This window comes from Etheostoma spectabile, chromosome 9 (assembly GCF_008692095.1).
Source record: "Etheostoma spectabile isolate EspeVRDwgs_2016 chromosome 9, UIUC_Espe_1.0, whole genome shotgun sequence".
Lineage (NCBI taxonomy): Eukaryota > Metazoa > Chordata > Actinopteri > Perciformes > Percidae > Etheostoma > Etheostoma spectabile.
Genome location: NC_045741.1, coordinates 26,372,061 through 26,384,426, shown reverse-complemented (window position 1 = coordinate 26,384,426; position 12,366 = coordinate 26,372,061). Strand labels below are relative to the sequence as shown.

General features: G+C 39.3%; 1 protein-coding gene and 1 long non-coding RNA gene across 2 annotated transcripts in view; both read right to left on the bottom strand.

Annotated features, from left to right (window-relative positions):
* The window catches only part of LOC116695607 (inactive N-acetylated-alpha-linked acidic dipeptidase-like protein 2), a 730,805-nt gene that overhangs the window by 454,591 nt on the left and 263,848 nt on the right, over window positions 1-12,366 (bottom strand). The window lies entirely within an intron of this gene.
* Window positions 7,295-12,366, bottom strand: part of LOC116695670 (uncharacterized) — a 22,981-nt gene continuing 17,909 nt past the window's right edge. The window contains exon 3 of the long non-coding RNA XR_004333519.1: window positions 7,295-7,404. This is a non-coding gene — a long non-coding RNA (uncharacterized LOC116695670). The remainder of the gene's footprint in view (window positions 7,405-12,366) is intronic.

Sequence of the window (12,366 nt, the reverse complement as noted above, 5' to 3'; positions counted from 1 at the left end):
GGCCATAATCGTGCAGCCCTACCTCCTTGGCTACTAGCAACTGTGTGGAGGCAGGGTGGGGGGGTGTGCACGATCATGTAAGGCTTGTATCATGTGGATGCAACAAAAGGTTGTTTTCATTCCTCACTGGGGCGACAAAAACTACAAACTACACTTGTTACATTGTTACATTTAGTTCATATCAGAGATCTTCAACAGGGGGGTCCCCTTAATGGCTGCAGGGGGGCTGCCAAATTATTGTTCGATGTTTTAAAAATATATATATACACTATGTCTGAAAATATACATTAAGATGAATCCAATATATTATTAGCAATATATACTAATATATGTTGTATACAACATTGATGATGGGCTTACTGGACTACAGCTGAAAGAGCCACAAGGTAGCCGTAGTAGTAGTAGTGGATACAGATAAGCTTAAGGATTTACTACACCACATTTTAACATGATATATAAATATATGAATATGCCAACAGTTTTCATTTTAAAAGCTTGGAATTATATGCACCATAAAAAGGTATATGTAAAGGCTTTAGGCTGCCTAACACGTTAAAGGTGCAACTAAATGTAATAAAATATACTGCATGTAGTAGGGGGTCCCTGCTCTGTCTCTCTTTTAGCTGAGGGGTCTTTGGCTTAAAAAAACAGTGAAGACCCCGGGTTTATTTAGTCAATCAATTGTAAATGCAAGATAAAGTGTTAACCAAATGGTATTTAATGTACTCGAGCCTCATATGTGAGCATTTGAATGAGTGAACGAATCTCAGCCATCTTAACAGCCTCTATTCCCACTGGCTCCAGATAAATGACTTTCCACTGTAATTTGCACTGAGCTGTGCAAAACGACTGTACCAAGTTTTTGTTTATTTATGCTCTGCAAGCGTGTGAGGGCAGAAATTACACCAGGGAAATTCCAAATGCTTTCTAAAAAGGGAAAAAAGATAGAAGACTAATGACTCTAAAAACTTCAGAAACTACTTTCTTTTCCAGCAAAACAACAACGAATGGCCTAACAGTCTTGCCTAACGAACGCCCGCCCACCAGCAGCAAAGCATTTACTTGGAACGTGTCAAACTATTGTCACCAGCCATCAAGAAAAACCGTTTGATGTAGGTCTACATCAAAATGACAGGCAGCAGACACATCTGGTCTGATGGTAAATGACACACACGCACACAAACGCTCCCCATCGAGCACCTCTAGCACCGGCCCTCATTAACACTGCTGATTTGTTGTCGTGGCAGCTCTCAGGCATGTTCGAGGCTGATTGGCCATGTAACCTTTTAGTTGATGTCTGACTGTCTTGTCACATCTCAGCAACAAACACAACCCCCGCCCATCAGCTCACACAGCATTGACATTTGTCTGTCTTGTCATCAGCGGTGTAAGAAATTATGGATGTTGGGTGTTACATAAGGAGAAAAGTGGGATGGGATGTTTTCAATAGAGAGCAACACAGACTTTTGGCTTTCTTAAATGAAACATTCCACGGCCAGAGATGAAAACCGACCAGACACTCACTCCAAACTACTAAATCTATCCCCAGATGCACACCCAATGCTCGTCTGAAGCAGTGGAGGATATTTAATTCAATGTCTGCATTGTGTGTGCGCAGCATTATCATTAACACAAGCTTGGCTCCGATTGTGAACATGACATTAGAAAGGCTCTCCATTTAAATTTCCTTTTTATTTTCATTCTCTCCCTTTTACACACAAGCTTGCTGTGGGCTTTTGCCAACATGGCAAAGACAGTCCGGATAAGTATGAACTATGCTGTGTAAAATTAATTGGATTGACATTCAAAAAGTTAAGCTGTTTTTTTTTCTTCTTTTTTTCTTAGTTTTGCATTTTAATGTGGAATATTCTTCTATTCACTGCTTTCTGCTAATGGAATGCCTTTAGAAGATCATTTAAGTCAGTTTAATTTAGAGTGACGTTGCACAAAGATTGCATCAGAAACGTTCCCTGGCTACCTTAATTTCTCTATTGTATACATTTTAAATGTTCACGAGGTGTTCCCATTCCTAGGAATCAATTCGGTCTGTTGGGTCTGTTTACCAATCACAATTTGGAAACCAAACATTCCATTAGCCTCGCCCATCATACCGGAATGTGGAAATGGTGCAGATACTGTAAAATGCTGTTTAGTTTGTCAGCTCATTACCAATTAAAAGTAAAGGAAGCAGCAGAAGCCAGAGGCTGAAATGCTCCCAGAGGATCCAGCTGTGTCAACATCCGACTGGCATATCTGCTGGCTCATACACCTTGAGAGCTTCACTGTACTGTAAAAATGGACTTAACATCAAACCCTTTTTCAATGCTTCCATCAGATTCTCCATGATGCATCTTGTGCATTTTAATATGAACATATGAAATATTGAAGAGTTCGGGTACTACATAGTATTGGGTACCTAAAGATTTCCGAATGAACGTGAATTAACAGTGTGATCTTTGTGAATTTAAGCAAAGTGATGGCCCAGATCTTTAGGTATTATATCAGATTATGTCATTAAATCCAGAAGGACACAATTTATTTCCATTTAAAAAGGACAAGATTGGTCTATGTTTTTCTCCTATTAAAAACAAATCATGGAAACCCCATTACAGGACTAATGTGTTAGTCCATCTCTACTTTTAGACTCATACCCTTTTTGTGACACTTAGCCCCAGGCCATTTGATTCTTATCGAAGATGTACATCTGCCCACAAATATTAAGTTTTGTTTTTGAAAAGAGCTTGGTAATTTCCTAAAAAAGCTGGACACCATCCTTTGTTTTTAGCATTTACTACTGAAACGGGATGAAACAGCACATTTGATTGGGACCATTTTCAGTGGTGGATTAATACACATTTGACACTTCAGTATGTCATATTTGCTTGAACTAATCAAGTGACTGATTGCTGAAATAAGAAACGTATAAAGTGTTATTGACCAATAATATAGACTGACCATGATACGTATCTCATTTTGGGGAAAGACTGGATGCTAAACTGTCACTTCTACATAGGCAAAAGAGCAATGTCAATATAGCAGTTTAAAATACAACATGCATGTAAAATTTGAGCTGTGCACGTAATTCTCAGGTCTCAACGCCAGTGTTGTAGTACTCGAGACCGGTCTTGGTCTCAAGACCACGTCTTGAATTTCTTGGTCTCGTCTTGGAATTAACCACATCTTTACTCTGTCTCGTCTCGGTCGGGATGAAGACGACTCTGGATTTTATTTCAAGACCGGTCAGGACCACAACTGCAATATCAATAAAATGCCTGTGTATTGTCTGATTTATGTGGTTATGAATGATTCTTGTTTCAAATGCAACCAACGACTTGACTACTTCCTAGTTTGAAATGTGTTACTGTCAAACCCCCCCCCCAAAAAAAACACAAAAATGAATTACAATGGTAAAATAATAATGGCTACTAAAACCATGGTACAGTAAAGAAGTCAGCTTTGTACAGCTTTGTATAAGAGGTTAAATAATTGAGTCATCTCCACATCCATTCATTTTTATATCTGTGGAGGGCAAAAATATATCCTTTAGGACATATACAGTACGTCTGGAGCATAATCCTGGAATCTATCCCTGATCAGGGCCGACACATATAGACAGACAGTCATTCACAATCACTTTCACACTACAACCAACTGACAGTGGACAATTAACCTAATGTGCAGGTCTTTGCACTGTGGGAAGAAATCCATACAGGACCAGCAGAAAGGCCCTTTTTACATCAAAAATGTATTAAACATCATATAATTAATAACTCTTGTTGATTATTTTCATCCTGATGTTTAAATTCCCAGTCTGCTTAGAAGTGCAATGGATGGGTGCCTGGGTAGCTCACTTGGTAGATCAGGCACCCATAAATAGAGGTTTAGACCTAGACACCGCGGCCGCAGGTCCGACTCCTGCCTGCGGCCCTTTGCTGCATGTCATTTCCCCTCTCTCTCCCCTTTCATGTCTTCATTTGTCCTATATGAATAAAGGCCTAAAATGCTCAAAAAGTAATGTTAAAAAAAAGAAGTACACTGAATTTATGCTCAAAATATTCTTATCACATGGCCAGGATAGCTCAATTGGTAGAGCAGGTGCACATATATAAACTCAGAAGGGCCAGGGTTCAAGTCTGACCCGTGGCAATTTTCTGCCCGTCTTCTCAGTCTCTCTCCCCCCCCTTTCATTGCTGTCCAAACCATTAAAAGATGAAAATGCCCCAAAAAATAACTTTATTTTTTCCTATCACCATATAACATTTGAAGTAGTTTTGCAGCACATTACTGTACAGGGAAAGTCAGCTCAATTTATACTGTAACACATTAAAGTAAGGGTGACTGGTACGAACGGTATAGAAGGTAAACCGGTAGGAGTTAGCATACTGCATGGATTTTGACTACACCAAGCTGCTCTCCTTTAGCTTGACCCCAAAAACAGAAACGGGAAACCAGAAACGACTTAGTCAGCAACAGCCGTGCACAGCGTTGTTACGCCCAGAAGCTCCGACATTGTTCGTTAAGAAGGAGGACGGGATAGCACTGCAGTGTTTGGTTTATGTGTGTGAAATATGTCCTTGTAATACAGCTAAGAGTACAGTAATAGCTGCCATGCAATTATATTGCAATTTTAAGGATTTTTTTTTCACCATAATACATACTGTTACCATCTGTGTTTCAAATTATACCTTGATATAAATGTAAGGCCATTTATTTTTTATTTAATATTTGGTTTGCTGAAATTGTCAATGCAAACCTGTTCAGGATGACCCTGACTATGACCATGTATAATGTGAAAATATTTACTGTACAGTTTTTCAGAAGAAACTAAAAGGTAAAGTCAGCTCAAATTATATTGTAACACATTTCTTCATATTTGGAGTGTCATTAAAAAGAATATGTTGCAGCGGTTGAGGTTCGATTTCTTATGCTCTGATCTGGCTGCAAATACACCAAATGTTGTACTAAAAAGTAGTTTTGGTGCAGGTAAAGATTTTTCAATGCATGTAATTTTAAAAAAATATATTTGAGCCCTATATGGTAATATAATAGAACGCTAACAAAGGTGTAACGTTACCAATGGCCACTGTTCTGACTCGGGTGCCTGGGTCTGGGTCCTTAGCACTGGAGTTAAGTGCTGCTAGCTGGCTGGGGGCTGACTGTGGATGTGTCCCCGGGGCTGTATTGATAGTGGATGGTTGCTAGCTGGCTTGGGGCTGACTGTGGATGTGTCCCCGGGGCTGTATTGATAGTGGATGGTTGCTAGCTGGCTGGGGGCTGACTGATGAATTTTTGGGTTAGCCCAGAGTTGTTAACTGTGGTCAAAACAATCATACTAAAAATAACTGAGCGTGTTGAACGATGTTGTAATATTATGTCACGAATCAAGAATTAGCTAATGTTTAAGACCTAGCATTAGTTACTTTCTTGTCAACTAGTACCTTCACTGTAGGCACCAAAGCACTTTTCCTCTTTGGTCCCCCTATAGGTTGGAAGCGGAATTGTCCATTACTGTTACCAATATTCCCATGTCTCATTCGAACGGTGGTTATTGAACCACTGAAACCATTTCAGAAAGATTTTAAGGTACAAAAGAATCTATGGTGTTGGATTGATCAACATTGAAATCAATCAATATCAATAAATACGGTCTCTGTTGTATTACTGTGTTGCAAACTGGGATGGATCAATCAATGACAAAAAGATGCCACGTGGCAGAAAAAAAGTTGTCTTACGTTTACTGAGTAACTCTCCTCCACCCCCGAAAGAATCAAGGTTTGTTTAGGTGTATCGTTACCTTTAGTTGGCTGAATTACTAAAGTAAACAAGAGGAGGAGTACTTTCATGGCATTACACAGCACACTATAGTAAGGAGTGTGCTTTGATACAACACAGTAAATGGTAGTGTTTCTTTCTCCTCTGTTTATGTCAGTATATATTTTTCTTTAAACAGTTTACAGCATGCAGCCTCTCTAAACTTTAAATTGAGTGGATTTTGAACTATTGACCTTTTTTGACTGGATTGATGCTCCTTCATCCTGACATTATGATAACAAATAGGATATGACACATGTCACTGATGCACCACAGCCCCGCTGCACATTGTGTGGATCAGCCATGGCATTTGACCTTTAACAAAACCTGTCTGTCTTTCAAACACATACAGACACACACGCAAATACACACAGTAAGAGTACGTTAACAGTTTCCTTCACAACTGTGAACACATGGCATGATTTAAAAACACAAATTAATTCCCACATTTAAGGGATTTATTGAATTTTGATCTTAGCTAACCTACATTTCCAAAGCCCCAATGAAGCGTTATTTAAGCCCTCTGAAACATTTTTCAACAATTAAACTTAGATTCAGCATAAAAATATGAATTTTGAGTGGGTCTGCCAGGACACAAAAACAAATCCTGGAGCATTTATGTTTCAGTGCTTGGTCCCCTCTTCATCCTCTACATGCTTCCCCTTGCTCACATCATGCCCAAACATGACCTCAACTACAACTATTATGCCGACCACACCAAGCTCTACAATTTGAAATTTTATTACTGCCGCCACCCACTCAGTCCTCACAAACTGCCTCACAGATATAAAAAGCTCCTCAAACTATGACAAATCTGAAATCCTCATCGTCGGCCCCAAATCCCTCAACAAATCATTTTGATCATGCATTGTTGGCTCCAGTGTTCCTGCTTCCACATACATCCATAATCATGGTGTCAATAAGTCCTATCCTTAGGACGTGACATTTACTACATTACAAAAACTGTCTTCTTTCATCTCTAAAGCAATGCCCATCTTCGCCCCTCCATCTCATCCACTGAACCACTCATCCATCACCTCAATATGTTTTGGTTGGATGTTCTGATATTAGCTTTTTCCGATTAACACAGGTGGTATATTTTAGATTTGGGTTTTAGAGGCATTCTTTGGACATGTATACAGCCCGTTTGAAATATGGATCTCAATCAAAGGTTTTAACCGCGGATTACGGCCTCTTTCCTGCTATCTCTTTGCGTAGCTATGGTTGCTGTACACAAACCAACCAGCAGACAGTTTGCAAGGCTGCAGACTCGATAAGAAGGAGAAACACAGCTACTTTTAAACATTATCAAAGACTTGGATATCATCTGGTTTTTGGATATGCCACACATCGCTACACCAACCTTTTCAAGAAGCTGGTTGAAGGGATGAAAAAGGGAGGCTGTGTTTGCACGGTCCGAGTCCCCACTGCTTGAAAACTTTTAAAAAAAACATTGTACTGCCCGGCTGCATGTTGACGGAAATATTAGTGGAATATTCACTTTCATTAGCTATGTAAACAGCTTAGTCGAAATATCACCATTTTCAGAATTAGGGCAAAAACCGGAATATTATGAGCATGTAAACATTTTCACTGATGCAATTTTATTGTTGCACTCAGGACAATGTTTCTGATTTAACTTTTTCTGTCTGTTTTTATGTAAAGTGCCATTGAGTAGGCCTACCTTTTAAAGAACTACATAAAATAAATATATTATTAGTAATAATACTTGTTGACAGAAGCCCTATCAAATGAATACATTTTTCCATGGTAAAAATTTGGCTACTACAACCTTGGATGCAGAATAAAAAGGGCAGCTTTGTAAGAAAATGATTGGTTGAATCATTTAGTTATGTACACATACATATTTAATATCTGTGCAGGGCAAGCATATATCCTGTAGGCTGTGTATGTCTGGAGCCTATCCCTGATCAGGGCCGACACACATAGACAGACAGTGATTCACAATCACTTTCACACAACAGCCAACTGACAATGGAAAATTGACCTAATCTGCAGGTCTTTTACACTGTGGGAAGAAATCCATACAGGAACAGCACACTAAACAGAAATGCCCTTCCTACCTAACTACTTTCCCACCTTGCATCTTCATTTAGTGTCACATATTTTTTATACGTAGCAATTATACAATTCTCACAAGAAAAATCCACATAGATCCTCATTGTGTCTTGATTTTAAGACACATTTATGTGTCTCTCTTTCTCTTTCTCGTAACACCAGGTACTGCAGTACCCCCCCATAAAGTACAATTAGAGTGGCCTTCTATTGTGGCCAGCCTAACCTGTGCAGTAATCATGCTGTCTAATCAGCATCTTAATATGCCCCACCTGTGAGGTGGATGGATTTTCTCGGCAAAGGAGAAGCGCTCACTAACACAGATTTAGATAGATTTGTGAACAACATTTGAGAGAAATAAGCCTTTTCTGAACACAGAAAAAGTCTTAGATTCAGCTGATGAAAAATGGGGGCAAAAAGCAAAACTGTTGCGTTTATAATTTTGTTCAGTATATATGATGTTGTGCTGGAAAAAGGTTAATATTTATTAAAAAATCACAGTTGGCTGATCCAACAGCTAAATAGTCATGATCCCATTTGTGTGTGTGTGTGTGTGTGTTAAATGTAGACGTTGTGGCTGAAATAGGCCTAAGTGGCAAAATGAATAGGATGAAAGGTGCCGTCACAGAGGGATGTTTTGCTTTATTTAAATTGCACACACCTTGGCTTTTGCTGAAAAAATAGACACATTTTGCATGTCAAAATACATTAAATATTAAGGGTAAAAAAAACATCAGTGTATTTTGGGAATAACGGACTATTGAGCTTTCAGAATATTGGGCCGTCTGACCTACGGCGGGGCAGCTCAGCTGCATGTCACTTTATATTCATACGTAGTGTCCGATTTACCATACTGGATTAAGTCAAAGTCACTTTCCTTGCCTTCTTGGCTGCAAACTCAGCAATAAAGTTTTTTGTAATCCAGCTTCAATGTAACATCCTTTTCAGATGATGGCAGGGCGAGCCCACAGTCTGTCCTGCGTCATGACGGTGCGCAAATAGTTTTTAATCAATTTCAGCTTTGAAAAGCTTCGCTCACACAATGCCACAGTTACTGGTATAGTCACTAGGATCCTGAGCCCAATCTCACAGTATGAGAAAGTTCCTTCAATCTTTCTAAGGAAATAAAGTGTTTGAAGTGGTTTAGCTGTTCCTTTTGGGGGGAGAAAAAGCAAACTGCCTGACTGCAAACCAGGCGTGAGGCCCTCAGAGGTGCGAGGCCCTTACACTTGACAAAACCCATGTTTGATTAATTAGTAACGCATGATTTGTTAGTTTCGTGCCACTCAGTGGCTACTTCACAGATATTCAAGAACTAAAACTTACTTAATGATTCACTAACATAGGATATACCAGTCTGTTCTCATTATCAAATATAAAATATACAGTCATCAAGAGTTGTTAGGGAAATACTTGATTTAATGATTTATCAATTAGAAAGTAATTCCTGATTTGTTCCTTACTCAATTCTCTAACTAATCATTAACTACGAATGTGAAAGTTAATTATTAATGATTCAGGCTGTTCTTATGAACCACATTGTAGCTATATTATACATATAAAAGTACCAAAAGGAATACTGCAATGACTATGTACGTCACGCATTTATTACTTTTAACACAGTGACCGGCTGTTTAAGACCGTGGAAATACACCTATGGCGACATTTTGGGTGAATGGGTGGGGCCATTAAAACCGGGCTTTCAAGCTGGGGAATGGAGTTTGTGTCAGCCTCTGTGTAGCAGTGTTCTGTTCCCTCTCTCTCGGTTTGTCTTAATTGCAGGGGTGGGCCCAGGAGTCAGGTGTCCAGCTGCTTCTCATCAACCGGCGCCATGGGCCTGTATTGGAATCCCGAGACCAGAAATCCGCCACAAGCCTGCCCTGCCTTGCTCCTTTTCGGATTACTTTGGATCTGCCACCCGGAAATCTGGACTTTGCACTCTTGAGTACATTCTAAAAAACCTTTAACTCGCCTACTCTCCTGGCTCTCAGTACTGTCTGCATTTTGGGTTCTAATAGTCATTCCCCGTTAACAGTTTGTGTCCCAGAAGTTGTTTAGGGGAAAACTAGAGATATTATCCTATTCTACTTTTATCAAGTGTAAAACTTGTCAAATTCATATCAGGTTTAACTTTGACTATTTAGGGTTTTCTGTGGTTTGGCGAGGAAATTATTACTAAAGCAAATGTTGGAGACACTGCTCGTCACTAAAATGAGAATAGATGGTCCACCTTAAAGCCAGCCCACCTCAAGGAAGTGAGCCTGTGCTGAAGTTGCCGCTACCTTTTTGTTTTTTTTAGACATTACAAACAGTGACAAACAGTACACTGAGACTGGGAATGAGTCCCGGGACCAAAAAAAACAGAGGAAAGACGGGAGGGAGGGAGACCAAACATTCACATGCAGAAACAGACACATACATAGACAGACATAAGACAAGGGACCAAACACCAGGGGTCCATTTCAGGAAGGAAGTTTAACAAACTCTGAATCTGACCCTGAAGTCTGAGTAGATTTACCGTAAGATGGGAAACTGAGTTTTCGGTTCCAGAACAGCTGATTTGAGTTGGTTCAATCAACTCAGAGTAGGTTTACTCAGAGTGCAGAGTGCGCATGCACCAGCACAATAAAAAAGCAGCATGAATGGAGCCATGAGTCTACCAGTCACCATGGTAACAACCACAAACAAACTGATCGAATACTCATGCGCACATACAGCGAGTTTGAAGATATATTTTGTACAATACAATAAAGGCTGATGGAAACGTTATTTGCCAAATAAAAAAAATGTTGCGATTAAGTTATAGGTCATATTATGGCTGAATAAAATGACAACCAATCATCAGCAACCATCAGCGACTGCAGAAAAAGAGAGAGAATTTGCGTGGGAGAAAATTGTTGCTGGTGTAAATGCGTAAATTCCAATATAGTGTATTAATATCATATTTAATCATAAGTATAGATAGATAGATAGCCTTTTATTATTTAGACTCATGGTCCATAAAAATACAAAAGCAACAACAGAGAAACATACAGATACACAAGACAGACACCAATCAAGTAAGACAACTATACCAGTAATCCCATAAGGGGGACTGGTATCGCAAAGCACTGAACCTCGGGTCAATCAGATGTGAAATGACAGAGTTACAAGAAGAATTCAAGCGACCGATCCATTTATACATCAAATTCCTCAGTAAAGCGGAGAAAGTAATAACTCCTGCATACGTAAACAGTCATTATAAGCGACCCGCAGCTTATTGTAGCTTGCCTTTTTAAACTTGACCCAGATGGGGGCAGTGTAAAAAGTAGTACAATATGCTTTAAAGAGTTTTACCTTGACAGTAACAGAACACCAGGAAAACTTCCTGGCAAGTATGTTAGCCTGCATATATAACATGCGACACTGCCTATACATGTCCTCATCATCTGACATTTGATCTGTTATGATGTGACCCAAATACTTAATTTAGCATCCAACAGTTAGCAAGATGGAAAGATGGAAAAATTAGGTCCTTATCCTCTTTTACTCTACAAAACATAACCAGACTCTTTTTGCCATTATATTTCACGTCATATTCAACCCCATATTTGGAACATATATTTAACAGCTCTTGAAACCCTGCACTGCTAGGAGAGACAACAGCCAAGTCATCTGCATACATGAGATGGTTCACTAGTATGTTACCCATCATGCATCCTGTCTTACACTGTCTCAGCTGTTCAGACAGGTCATCCATGTAAATATTAAAGAGGGCCGGAGATAATATCCCCCCCTGACGGACGCCATTACCAACACCAAACGGACTAGAGAAGACATCCCCCCATTTGATCTGTATGCTCTGATTGGAATACCAAAAAGCCAGGATCCTGATTATTCCATTTGGTACTCCTCTTTGGCTCAGTTTTAAAAACAGCTTGTGGTGATTAACTCTATATACTATAATATTACTATAAAATTACGTTTAGAGGAAACTTGCGGGCGAGAAAGTCCTAGGCCTACTGATCCCATTGTGAGGCTGCAGCACCATCATCAACAGAAGTATAATTCATAATCTTTTATTTCAAAGGGTTTTATACATACATTTGTAATGACTCCTACAGGTTTGTGTTCAGGGAACACTACAAAAAAGTTAAAAATACGTTTGAGAGTGACTCACACTCTTTGGCGCTTTGCTACAGTTTGAACCTGTAATTATTTGAAAAAGCATCGTAGCGGATGCAGTAAAATAGTGAGAATTGGTGTGGGAGAAAATTGCTGCTTTAGTCAATGCGTTAGCTCTAATATAGTGTATTAATTTCATATTTAATCACATGTAACTCTACAATAATGTTTAAAACGCGTTTCAGAGCGAGTCACACTCTTCTGACGATGCTTTGCTAAAGGGGCTTTACTAATATGCTGTGCATCACCAATGTTGTAAAGAAAACATAAGGCGAAACAAAGAATGTGCTGGGATGTAGAGCATGTCCACGATGG